General features: G+C 35.6%; 1 long non-coding RNA gene across 1 annotated transcript; it reads right to left on the bottom strand.

Annotated features, from left to right (window-relative positions):
• Positions 1–4,466: 4,466 nt before the first annotated feature.
• On the bottom strand, positions 4,467–11,257 carry LOC110739409. The gene is made up of 3 exons (XR_002514816.1): positions 10,828–11,257; positions 10,568–10,603; positions 4,467–4,724 (listed from the first exon to the last, which is right to left on the bottom strand). It is a non-coding gene; the product is annotated as an uncharacterized LOC110739409 (long non-coding RNA).
• Between the last annotated feature and the right edge of the window lie 1,497 nt (positions 11,258–12,754).

The following is a 12,754-nucleotide window of genomic DNA, read 5'->3' as shown; positions in this document are numbered from 1 at the left end:
GCCGGAGGTTAGGCAACAGAGGTCTATTGAGGACTTGATCAATCGGCACCTTGTTAGGTCTCCAAGGAAGAAGGGTATCCACACATCTAACCATAGCCTCAGGATGAGGGATAGGGAACCAATCCGTAGTCCCTATAACCTTCCAAATGTACAAGTTTGCCTTGGTGGTGCGCTCCAAAAAACGTTGATTAATCATGGCATAGATGCTTAAGAAGTGGTAAGGAGCTTTCTCCCTTTTATCATGGATTGGGACAAGTGACTCGAGCATTGCTTCATACTTCTTGTAAAGAGAAAGGATTAAAATGGTAATAATACCCCCCAATTGGATACTTCCGGAGAGATGGACACCATCTCTTATATCAATGAAACAGTTGAGCAAATGCAAAGCGAAGTCGATGACCGCTATCCCCCCTTCAAATGGCTTATCCGCTAACCATAACCAACCCAACTCCTCTCGACAAATAGCACCAAGGGATTCCTCGGAGAAGAAAGCATATGTGAGGAGTCGGCTAAAATACCTCAACACCGCATGAATAATCGACAATGCCTTAGAATATTGAGGACTATACGAGTCCTCGACAGAAATATGCCTCCATCACTTGAATTCACTATAATTGTTATCACGTTGCACAGCATCAAATACCGCATACAAGTGGGACATCCTAACTAGGAGTTGGAAACTTGAAAACCTCATTAAGATAGGAAAGAGGCACCGAATGATCATTGTTGAAAACTTGAAAATAAATTCTTCGAGAAGTTTCACCATCCAAATCCTCATCAAGGACCTCAAGTGAAGAGAGGAATTCGAAAGTAATCTGAGAGTAAGTGGGAGCATGAAGGCTTAAGAATTCCTCTAACCCCAAGTGTCGAGCCAAAAATCTCACATCATCTTCAATACCCAACAAAGTAGTCGCTGACGAATCATAGAATCTGTAGAAAAGAGTGTCCGAGTTGAAAGCTTGGCAAATCTCTCCCAATGCTCTTCCTTTGTGAACTCAATTCCATAAGTATCTGAAGTATGGGAAGGAGGTGGAACCACCTCCCTATAGGTAGAGCATTTAGCTCTCTTAGCTCAATGGAGAGGAACCATTCTACACACATAATTGAAAAATGCTCTAGTGAGTAAAGACTATGAGTCACAAGTATGCATCATGAGCAACAACACTCTAAACCATCATCAAAAACAAACTATGCACATTAACATTTCCAAATCAATATAATCAAACTATAATTCCAACAAAGGTAGTGCCAAAACTATAGTATGGTCAAGCAAAATCATCAAATACAAGTTCATATAATCACTAAAATTTCATCATTAACACAACAAATGAAGGAGATAGTAGGAAATATGCATAAAAATATGAGGTTATAACCAAATCAATCTAAACACTCATGAACAACAAAGGCAGAAAATTTATCATAAGTATCAATAGAAATGAAGAAATCATACCTTAGATAGATGAGAGTTTACAAAGAAAAGGAACACAAAGCACTAGCAAACACAATTATGCCAAATTACAAGAAACTAACCCCAAACCAAAGGGGTACCCAAAATTCCCAACTTTAGGAAAGAGAAAATCACAATGAAAGTGTTATAGTAGGGATTAAGAGTAATAAACAACTAGATAAAGTGAAAAATGGTGAAATTTCAGTAGTAAATAATGAAGGAAAATGGTGATGATGCTTGAACAATAACCAAGTAGAAAGGAACTGAAAATAAGAGAGAGAAAAAAAGAGAAGGTTGGTGCGTTTAAGGGGCATCAGCAGGGGGTGCGCGGTTGCGCCACAAGGCTACGCGCTCGCGCCCTTTTGGGTATGCCATCATCCGAATCCCTTCTCGTGAGCACATGGGAAATGATCATGATAAAGGTTGAGGCAAGCAGTTTCTAAACCCCAAGAATGTGGGTTCAACTCAAGATTTTTATGAGCCCACCATTTGAACCCACCAAACTTCAATTTCTAAGCATACTTCCAATTCATAAACTTGAGCACTCTCTCTTCAAAATAGGCACCAAAATTGTTGGAAATCCAATCAAAACCACCTAAAAACACAATCAAGAAAAGAAATCAAATAAGAATGGAAACAACAAAAAGAAAACAAAAATCAAGAAAAATAGAGAAAATGGTTAGAAACTCGGGTTACCTCCCGAAAAGCGCTTGTTTAAAGTCATTAGCTTGACGTTCTCCACCCTTCAAGGTGGATCAAAAATATTAATATCATGAACAACCCCCACAAAAACTCCATCATAGTAGTGCTTGAGCCTATGACCATTGACTTTGAAAGTTCTTGAAAAATCCAAAGGAGATATTTCAACCGCACCATTAGGAAAAACCTCTTGAACAACAAAAGGACCACTCCAACGAGACATTAGCTTCCCGGGAAATAATCTCATCCTAGAATTGTAAAGGAGGACCTTGTCACCAACATTGAACTTTTTCTTCACAATGAGTTTATCATGCACTTCCTTAGTGCGAGTCTTGTACATGCTAGCACAATAATAAGCATCCAATAAAAGTTCTTCCAATTCATGGAGATCAAGCCAACGTGGCTCACTCGCACTTGCCAAATCGAAATTGATTTTCTTGATAGCCCAATGAGTACGACGCTCAAGTTCGACCGGAAGATGACAAGACTTCAAATAAACCAACCGGTAAGAGTTTTAAAAGGTGTTATATATGCCCACAAGGAATCTTCTAGCTTATCCGACCAACCCTTCCTACTTCTTGCTACCGTCTTCTTAAGAATCAATTTGATTTGACGGTTAGACACTTCGACTTGCCCACTAGTTTGAGGGTGATAGGGGAGCCCAAAACTTTGATTAACTCCATGTTTCTTCAACATCTTGCGGAAGGCGCTATGCAACAAATGAGATCCATTATCACTAATAATTGCCTTAGGGATGCCAAACCGTGGGAAGATTATCTTCTTGAACATCTTCATTGCTACCTTATGGTCATTTGTAGGTGAGGCAATGCTTCCACCAATTTTGACACATAATCGACGACAACAAGGATATATTGATTCTCATAGAAAGTAGGAAAAGGACCCATGAAGTCTATTCCCCATACATAAAAAAATCTCCAACTCTAGAATGGGTTGTTAGGGCATTTCGTTTCTCTTTGAAATGTTTCTGGTCCTTTGGCATCGGTCACAACTCTTGAAAAACTCCCAAACATTTTTGAAGAGATTTGGCCACCATAGTCCGCATTGGAGCACCTTCGAAATCGTTTTTGAGACACCCATGTGACCTCCACTAGGATCCGAGTGACACATCTTCAACACACTAGGCAACTCCTCATTTGGAACACATCTCCTCAACAACCCATCAACAACCCTTTTGTACAAAATCGGTTCATCCCAAACATAATGCCTAGCCTCCCTTTTGAGCTTCTTTCTTCGATTCTTGGAAAATGAAGGAGGAAATTCCCACAAGCAAGATAGTTCACCAAATCGGCAAACCATGGAAGTTCCTTTACATCTATAGCATACAAAGAATCATCTAACATTCTATCTTCAATGGGAGACCCATCATCTTAAACTTGAATATCCTCAAGCCTAGATAGATGATCCGCTACCACATTCTCCGCTCCTTTCTTATCTCTAATCTCAAGGTCAAAAATTTGAAGCTCTAACACCCAACGAATTAGTCTTGGCTTTGATTCCTTCTTCCCAAAAAGGTATTTTAGGGCCGCATGATCGGTGAACACAATTTTTTTGGAGCCCAACAAATAGCAATGAAATTTTTCAAAGGACTGAACAATAGCTAAGAACTCCTTCACCATTGTAGTGTAATTCCGTTGAGCTCCATTTAGAGTCTTGGACATATAATAAATCACATGAAGTTTCTTATCAACTCTTTGACCTAAAAATCCTCCCATAGCCGTATCACTTGCATCACACATTAAATCAAATGGCAAATCCCATCTTGAAGCGTGAACAATTGGAGTGGAGATTAGAGCTTTCTTCAATTTATTGAATGCCTCCAAACACTTGTCACTACTAGAATTTCCGTGGTTTTTAGACGCTTTTAAGGCTTATTTTTTACACCAAAATGCGTCGAAAATTTTGCTCTCGACGCTTCATCGCAAACATTGACGCTATTTATTGTCCACATTTTTATACTAGCGTCGAAATTTGCTTTAATTCGAGCACTTTCTCAATTTTTTGACGCTTTTTCTTGTCTATAGTTGCTAATTTGGCGAAGCTTCTTTAAGTATCTAATTCCATATATTTGAGGTATAATATTTTACTGATGCTCTTTTGTGGCCATAATTTAAAAATTTTGCAACACTTTTTCAAGACCATACTTTATAAAAATATCTTATGTGGAGCAGATCAATAGCAAAGATACCATATCATAGTATTAAACAAAAGCAAAAGAAAAAGTTTACTCATAAATTCAAATTTTTTTTCTTAATTAACGAAGAGTACAAATTAGTATATATACATATGTACAACACAATGCAAAAAACAATTATTTTCTTTTTCTAACATTATTAATCATGCTAGCTAGCAATAAGATTGATAAAAGAATAGTAGCTAATATTCATTTACAACACATTCTCTTAAACTGCTAACGTTGAGTGAAAATGTGTAGTTGCAATTCTACACCTATTTCAAAAAACATGCAACTTCTCTCTATTGAGTTTGGAGCTACTTAAACGTTTTCATGGAACGACTTGATTAAGAAGTAGACTTGGACATATAAAACAATCATAACATCCTGCACAAATAACAAACATATCAGAGCATAACAAGGTTTCTAACACTACATAGTACATACCCCTGGTTATTGAAGAGTACTGAAGTTCTAAGTCCATGATACATCAGTACTTCAAGCAGCCAAATATTGATGTGGAGAATATAAAACAATGTAGGACTACAAGTTTAAGAAACCTTCTTTGTAGTTTTGTAGTTGCATCTCAGGTCCTGTATTATGAAAGAAAAAAACAACAAAGATAAAGGACACACAGATGATCTGGATTCCAAAAACAATCATCGCTCTTGTGGCATGAGTCATAATAAAGACCTTACTGTGGGTAAAGCACCTACTCCTCCTAGCAAGCCCACCTAACTCATGTTCAATTAAAAGCTTGAGTATTCATTTTAGAAATTCTACCCAATTCAAAGCAATAACCCCACATAGGCTTCAAGTGAGCAATATCATTCCCGCAGCGGTAGAACCATGACATCAAACCACAAAAATTTCCACGTGGCATAACTTCTAGCACGCAACTCCAAATTTATAAACTCTTGAGCCAAGATTGGATGACTTTTCAAGATCTATATCTTTCATGAAGGGATTAAAGTACCCACAGCCATTAACTATTTGGGTGGTTATTAAGAGAGAGAAAATGAAAATATTAATAAAATATTGAGGAGAGAGAAATTATTGGGGTATCAATTGAATAACCAGGTTATTCAAATAACCGGTTATGTATATGGTCATGCAATTTTTTTTTTGCTTTTTGGTTGACATGAATGGCTAAGATTTTGACACGTAATACAAATATCAATGGTTGAGATTTGCTCTGAATTTATAACCGTTGTAATTTTTGTAACGGCCATAATTTTTAAAATACAATTCTGAAAAAAAAAAATACACCAACGGCTCTATTTTATTTTTCTCTATAAAATGAGCCCAATATTGAAGTATTTTGAAACAACTTTTTTTTAAGTGAAAATTACTCTTCTTATTGGCAAATTGTGTTAAGATGAACATTCCAAAATCTAACAGAAAAAAAAAATCCACAAAATCTCATAACTCATCACAGTCCCAAAATAATCCAAATCCTCAACCTTACTATTCTAATCTTCCAATTGATCTCAACTCAGATTTAGATACAAATTTTCAAAATTTTCCGAATTACGGTTCACAAAATCTCAATTTCTCAAATCCAAGTACTTTCACTCCGTTTCCTTTTCAACCACCACAAAATCCTAATTATTCAAATTCTCCAAATGTTATCCCATCTTTTGAAAATATTCAAATCTCTCAAATTGATTCAACATTTCCCATGTCTCAACATTTTTCTATGTCACAAGGTGATGGTGCATTTCCGAGTTTCGATTGTTCATACACATCGAATGCATCAGATGACGAAAATGAACCAGAAGTTGAAGAAGGCGAAGGTAATGAAAGAGGTAATGAAGGAGGCAATCAAGATGGAAGGAAATTTTTTTGGTCAAAAGCTGAAGAAGTGGTTCTTGTGAAGGCTTGGCTTGAGGTTAGTCAAAATAAAAAAACTAACACTAACCAAAAGGGGGATGTTTTTTGGAGGAAAATTGAAGAAATGTATAATAATGTTAGACTATACAAACAAAGGTGTTTCGAAGAAGGTACTGATCAGGTAACACGAGAAGATTTGTTGAAAATGAGGGGTACGGAGCAACTTAGAAACCGTTGGAGAAGGATTAATGCTTCATGTTCTAAATTTTGTGGCTCACATGCTCATGCCGAATCAAAAAAGGGAAGTGGTATGAATGATGAAGATGTTATGAAATTAGCATATAGTATATATGCTAACGACAAAACAAAGTCTTCATTATGCTCTAAAACCTTTCAAGACAAGCATGTTTGGGACATCTTAAAACAACATGAAGCATGGAAACCAAGTGAAGATGTTGTTAAAAAATGCAAGGAAAAGACATCCACTCAAGGAAGTGACTCAAAGAGATCTCGTATCAATGAAGCTGGAAACTACTCCTCTTCATCAAACCCAGAAACACCAACCAGTGGTGATATTGGGTATTCAGGCTTTCCTTCTAGCAACGAATCTAGTAAAAATAAAGGAAAGAGCAAGGTGCCAAACATGCCAAGTGGAGCATGGCAACAATGGTTGGACACTGCCCAGAACATGAACCTTATAAGGCAATCAGAAAATGAAGTTGAACTTACAAGGTTGCAACTAGAAAGGGAGAAAGAAGCAAGGAAGCAAAGAAAAATTAATATGGAGTTATTTAAACACCTCGATTCAAAGTCAAACTTATCTTCGGAAGATCAAGAATTAAGGAGCACTTTGTTGAAGAAGTTGTTCCCCTCAGACTAATGTATTAGTGTATGGTTGATTATTGTCGTAATGTTGGTTGATTTCAAATAATTCCTTTTTTATTGTTCTTTTTTATGTACTTAAGGTCTGATTTGTAGTTTGAATATTTTTAATAAGTTGTTGTTTGAGGATGTGAATGAATTTTATATTATAATGTCATTATTAATAAAAAAATTAAGTTAAATTACATGTCTCTTCTTATAATCGTATTATAAGCTTAATAATATTATTCAATACATTAAAGTTTGTATATAATAACATATAATTATTATTGATCTGACTAAACCTATTGATTCACTTTGATATATCACTGCAAAAGATGTACATTGATTTACATTACACTGTAAAGTATTTGATGTACCCAACACTGAAAAGCAAATATTAAATACTAGACATTGATGTACTTAACACTGAAAAGGTAATAGTGAATTTTGTTCACTGATGTACTTAACACTGAAAAGGAAATAGTAGCATGCATCACTTGCTTTGACGTACATAACAATGTTAAGGTGATAGTGACAATGCAAAGGCATGCATCTCCATTACTTTTAAAAATTATTAACTACTTTATGAATCATTGCATGCATGCAAGACTTCAAATTTACCATATAAGACAAAAAAATTACTACATATCATACACACTTGTTCTATAAGATGGATACATCAGAGTGGGATTCCCTTGAACAACCATCCATTTCCCCCTATTATACTTCTACCTTCCATTCTCATATCAAATTTGGTTTTAAAAACATGTCACCTGACGATAGCTCCAACTCTTCTAATTCCTCTTCCAATTCAGAAAATAGCCAAACCCAACGATATGAAAGACGAAGGCAAGCCAATCGCCAGTTCGATCGAATGATGGATGAAGTTTTTATGTCCAATCCAGTTGAAGTATATCAAATGTTTAATCAAGTGCCAAGGCCACCAAGGGTTCCCGTTCCAAGGGATCGTGAGGATGGACACAGTCGTTTATGGAATGACTACTTTACCGACCATCCTGTGTTCCCTCCACAATTATTCCGTCGGAGATTTCGCATGAACAAACATATATTTCTCCGAATTAAGCAAACTTTAGAAGAACGCCATCCCTTCTTCCAGCAAAGACAAGATGCTACAGGAAGATTTGGTGCCTCTGCATTACAAAAATGCACCGCGGCTATGAGACTAATAGCTTATGGCACCTCCGCTGATTCTGTGGATGACTACATTCGGATTAGTGCATCTCTTGCAAGAGATTCACTTCAGCATTTTGTGAAAGGAATAGTCTCTTACTTTAGTGATGAATACCTTCGAAAGCCCAATGAAGAAGATCTAGTAAGACTACTAAGGATTGGTGAACGTCGTGGATTTCCTGGCATGTTAGGTTCTATTGATTGTATGCATTGGAGGTGGAAAAACTGTCCACTTCGATTAAAAGGTATGTTTTCTGGAAGACCAGGTAAACCCACATTAATCTTGGAAGCTGTGGCATCATATGATCTTTGGATCTGGCATGCCTTTTTTGGGACACCAGGTAGTCGTAATGATATTAATGTTCTTGATAGATCCCCATTGTTTAATGATGTTTTTGAAGGTTGTGCACCCTCTATTAACTATGTTGTGAATGGTCGCACATACAATATGGGATATTATCTCACTGATGGTATATATCCTAAATGGGCGGCATTCATTCCTACAATATCACTACCACAAAATGAAAAAGAAGGTTTATTTGCCAAAGTACAAGAAGCTAAACGAAAGGACGTTGAGCGTGCTTTTGGAGTATTACAAGCTCGTTTTGCAATAATACGGAATCCAGCGCTAGCTCGTGACGCATCAATGTTAGGAAAAATAATGATAGCGTGTATTATTATGCACAATATGATTGTTGAGGATGAAAGAGATACATATAAAACGTATTACGATCCAAATGAATATGATCAAGCTACAAATGCGTCTTCAAGTAATGAAAATAATGAAGAGCCTTTTCAGTTCCAAAATAGCAACAACCGAATTGCAAGTTTGGAAACTTACATGTCTAATAGAGCACGTGTTCGTGATGAAGCTATGCATAAAGCATTGAAGAAAGACTTAGTTGAACATATGTGGCTCAAATTCGGTGTTCAAAGTAGAGACAATAATATGCATTAATAGATGTGTAATCGCAATATTATATCATTGTGTTTGTACTTGTTCGCGGTTCGTTATTATCTTTCAAAGACTTTTGTCATTTGATAGAATATATATGTATGATTTTTATTATTGTGGAATGTAGTAGGGTTACAATTATTGTTTGTGTCTTAATTAACGACTAATTACGTACTAATTAATATCAAAATTGCATTATTTTTAAATTTTTGAGATTTTATCTAATTAATGTATGCTAATAAATAATTATTAATTTTGAATGATTATTACCAAATGCATTATTTAATAATAATAGAATTTAAGTAATAAATTGTGTGGTGGGGTTGGGTAAAAGTAGGAGAGAGAAAATGTATAACCAAAATATTATGGTTAACTATTGGCATACATTGGTTATTAAATGGTTATAAGAGTGGTTATAAGTGAGGTGGAAGATGGATAAAATAATAAAATAATCAATAACCAAGATGGGGTTGGGCAACCATTGTGTATGCTCTAAGGGAAAAAATCAACTGCGGGTATATCATTTTGGGACAAACAGAATTGCAGCTCAAGGCAATTGTAAAATTTTAACAGCAAAAATAAAGCAGTAACAGCACTACCACAAATCTTAAAAAAAAACTACTAACTATGGTAATCTAACAGTAGAAAGTTCTGAAACACCGACAAAACCACATAAGAACATATACGATCTCCCAAAAAAAGTAATCCAACATATCTAGGAGGCTTCTCTTGTAACTCTTGAAAAAATATTGACATGGTTTGATCACTTATAAATAACTTAAGGTTTCAGTCTTTTAGATGTCAAAAGGGGTTTAATGTTTAACCTTGCATTGATTTTAATTTTGGAAACAACAGTACATATACACTCAAGCTCCCGAACATAACAAAGCCTCACACAGAATGTGTAATATAATTTCACACACAGAAAATTAAGGTTTAAATTGGTTTAGTCACACATCAATACTCACACCAATTTGTTCCATCCAAGTAAGTCTAATTATTTTTATTTTTTTTGAAAAGTAAGATCTTGAGTACTACCCCCATAATACTTCTATATAGTTGTATGTAATTACTTCCTAAAGAAGAGAGTAAAATAAACATTTAAAGTAACTACGAACTATTCAATCAATAAAATAGCCAAATTTCCCATTCAGTTTAAAGAATAAGATCTTTGCAATTAAGAAACCAACCAAATGACCAATAACAACAAAAAAATTCCGAGCAAATTAATCAATTCCTACAAAAAAATAAATATACAAAGCCCCACTTAAAAACTCAATCAGATCAGAATTTAAGCAAAACTTGAAACAAAATGCCCAATTTAACATCAAAATTAAACCACAACAATTATAAAAAAATAAATAAAGGAAAAAAAGGAGAAACTAACCTGGGTTATTCATCGACCTCTAAATCAAAGTTGTATCTAGCAAAATAATACGGCATAATAAGGACTTGCATAACATTAGGAAAAAATTTTATTGAGAGAATTTGGTAGTTTTTCCTCAAAAAGTAAAGACCAAATTTGTAAAGGGAGGAAAATAACCTAGCTCAACCACTAAGGATTGAATCTGAACCCCAATTGCGACTATGAAATTCTAGAATACTAAGTTAAAATTGCAACAAAATTAAACTCATTAATCTCAATACCTCTCTCTCATCATCGTAAACAGTACATCCCAATTTGCCGATTCTGTAGCTCAAAGAGAAGCATAAACAAACCCTCAAATCTCTATTCTTCATGAGTTAACCCTCTATTATTATAAAATCATGGCATTTCTCAAAATTAAAACCCTAAAAACGACCTAAAATACTCAATTTTAAAAGGAAATTAAAAAAAGATAGAGTTCCTTTGAATAATTACTAACAGCACATAGAGCAAAGAAATTCCGCTTCCTAATTGATAAGAACCACGCTGACAATACAGATCTAAATCATATTTCCATGAATGTCTTAGTGTTTTTAGAGAATTAGGTGAGGAGAGGGATGAAATTAAAACTGATGAGAGTTAGGGTTAGAGCGGCGGTTTTATCATCCCCAAAATGTAATGTGAAGATGCGGGCTAAAGTAAATTTGTCACGTGCTGGAAGGTGACTATATATCGACGCTTTTAACTGTCAAAAATAAATTTTGACTTAAATAAGTGTCGAGGAAACACGCGAACTATATTAAACAGCTGACACCCCTTATATTGTGTCAAGCCAACAACGTCGCAACTACACGCATTTTGTAGTAGTGTGTCATCGAATACAAACTCGACATCCTTTTGAAGAATATCATTGAGGGGCTTTACAATGAGTGAAAAATCTTTAATGATTCTTCTATAGAATCCGACATGGCCCAAAAATGATCCACACCTTTCATATTGACCGGAGGTGGCAACTTTTCGATTACCTCAATCTTTGCCTTGTCAACCTCTATGCCCTTGTGGGAAATTTTATGCCCAAGGATTATTCCTTCTTCAACCATGAAATGACATTTTTTCCAATTCAACACCAAATTCACTTTCTCACATCTTGCCAAACACTTTTCAATATTTTCGAGGCATGCTTCAAAGGAAACTCCACCTACGGAAAAATTGTCCATAAACACCTTCATCTCCTCCTCCAACATATCTCCAAATATACTCATCATAAAACTTTGGAAAGTGGCGAGAGCATTGCAAAGGTCGAATGGCATTCTCCTATAATTAAAGGTACCATAGGGACAAGTAAAAGTAGTTTTCTCTTGGTCATCGGGATGAATAGGAATTTGAAAAAATCCCGAGTAATCATCAAGGAAACGATAATACTTGTGCCTCGTTAGTCATTCAAGCATTTGATCAATGAAAGGAAGGGAGAAATGATCTTTCTTAGTGGATGTGTTTATACGTTTATAATCTATACACATCCGCCTACCGGTGACCGTCCTTGTTGGAATAAGCTCACCTTCTTCATTCTTGACGACGGTCATGCCTCCTGTAGGGAATAATTCAAGCATTACCCCAAACTTGAACCCCACTGTGATCATACACTTAAGCATGGTTGCGTTCAAAGGGAAGGAAGATAAAGAAAAAGAGTCGCCAACAAGTTTTAGGAACTTGTAAACCGTTCACAGGGTGATGGTTACACCCCTTAACGATCAAGGAGATCTTCAACTCCAATAGGTCTGGAACCATGACTGGTAGTTCGGGGATGAAGCTACAAATCCAACCTAAAAGAGATTGAACCTGCCCTAATAATAGGCCTCTACTTTATTTTGATCGTATTCATGTGCGCTTTCTGACTAACATGCAATCAATAGAATTAACCCTAAACCTGTTTAATCTATGTTGGTTGAAAATTAATGCACAAGCAAAACTATTATTGGCGATCACTTGACCTAAGCCCTTTTTCAACCATTGTTGTTGTCGTCCTTCAATTCTCTTGATTATCAAATATTTAATAAGCAGTCGGATACTTATGTGCCTACAATTATAGTATTCTGACAAAAAATCCAAATCCGTTTGAAATCGATAGGAAGAGAAGACTCATTTCACTAATTCAATTGAAACTGGGTATATTCTGCAAACATACACATTAACGAATAGGATACGATT

Source organism: Chenopodium quinoa, unplaced genomic scaffold (genome assembly GCF_001683475.1).
Source record: "Chenopodium quinoa cultivar QQ74 unplaced genomic scaffold, ASM168347v1, whole genome shotgun sequence".
Lineage (NCBI taxonomy): Eukaryota > Viridiplantae > Streptophyta > Magnoliopsida > Caryophyllales > Amaranthaceae > Chenopodium > Chenopodium quinoa.
Note: the sequence above shows the minus strand (reverse complement) of the source record. Positions and strands in the feature narration are given on the sequence as shown.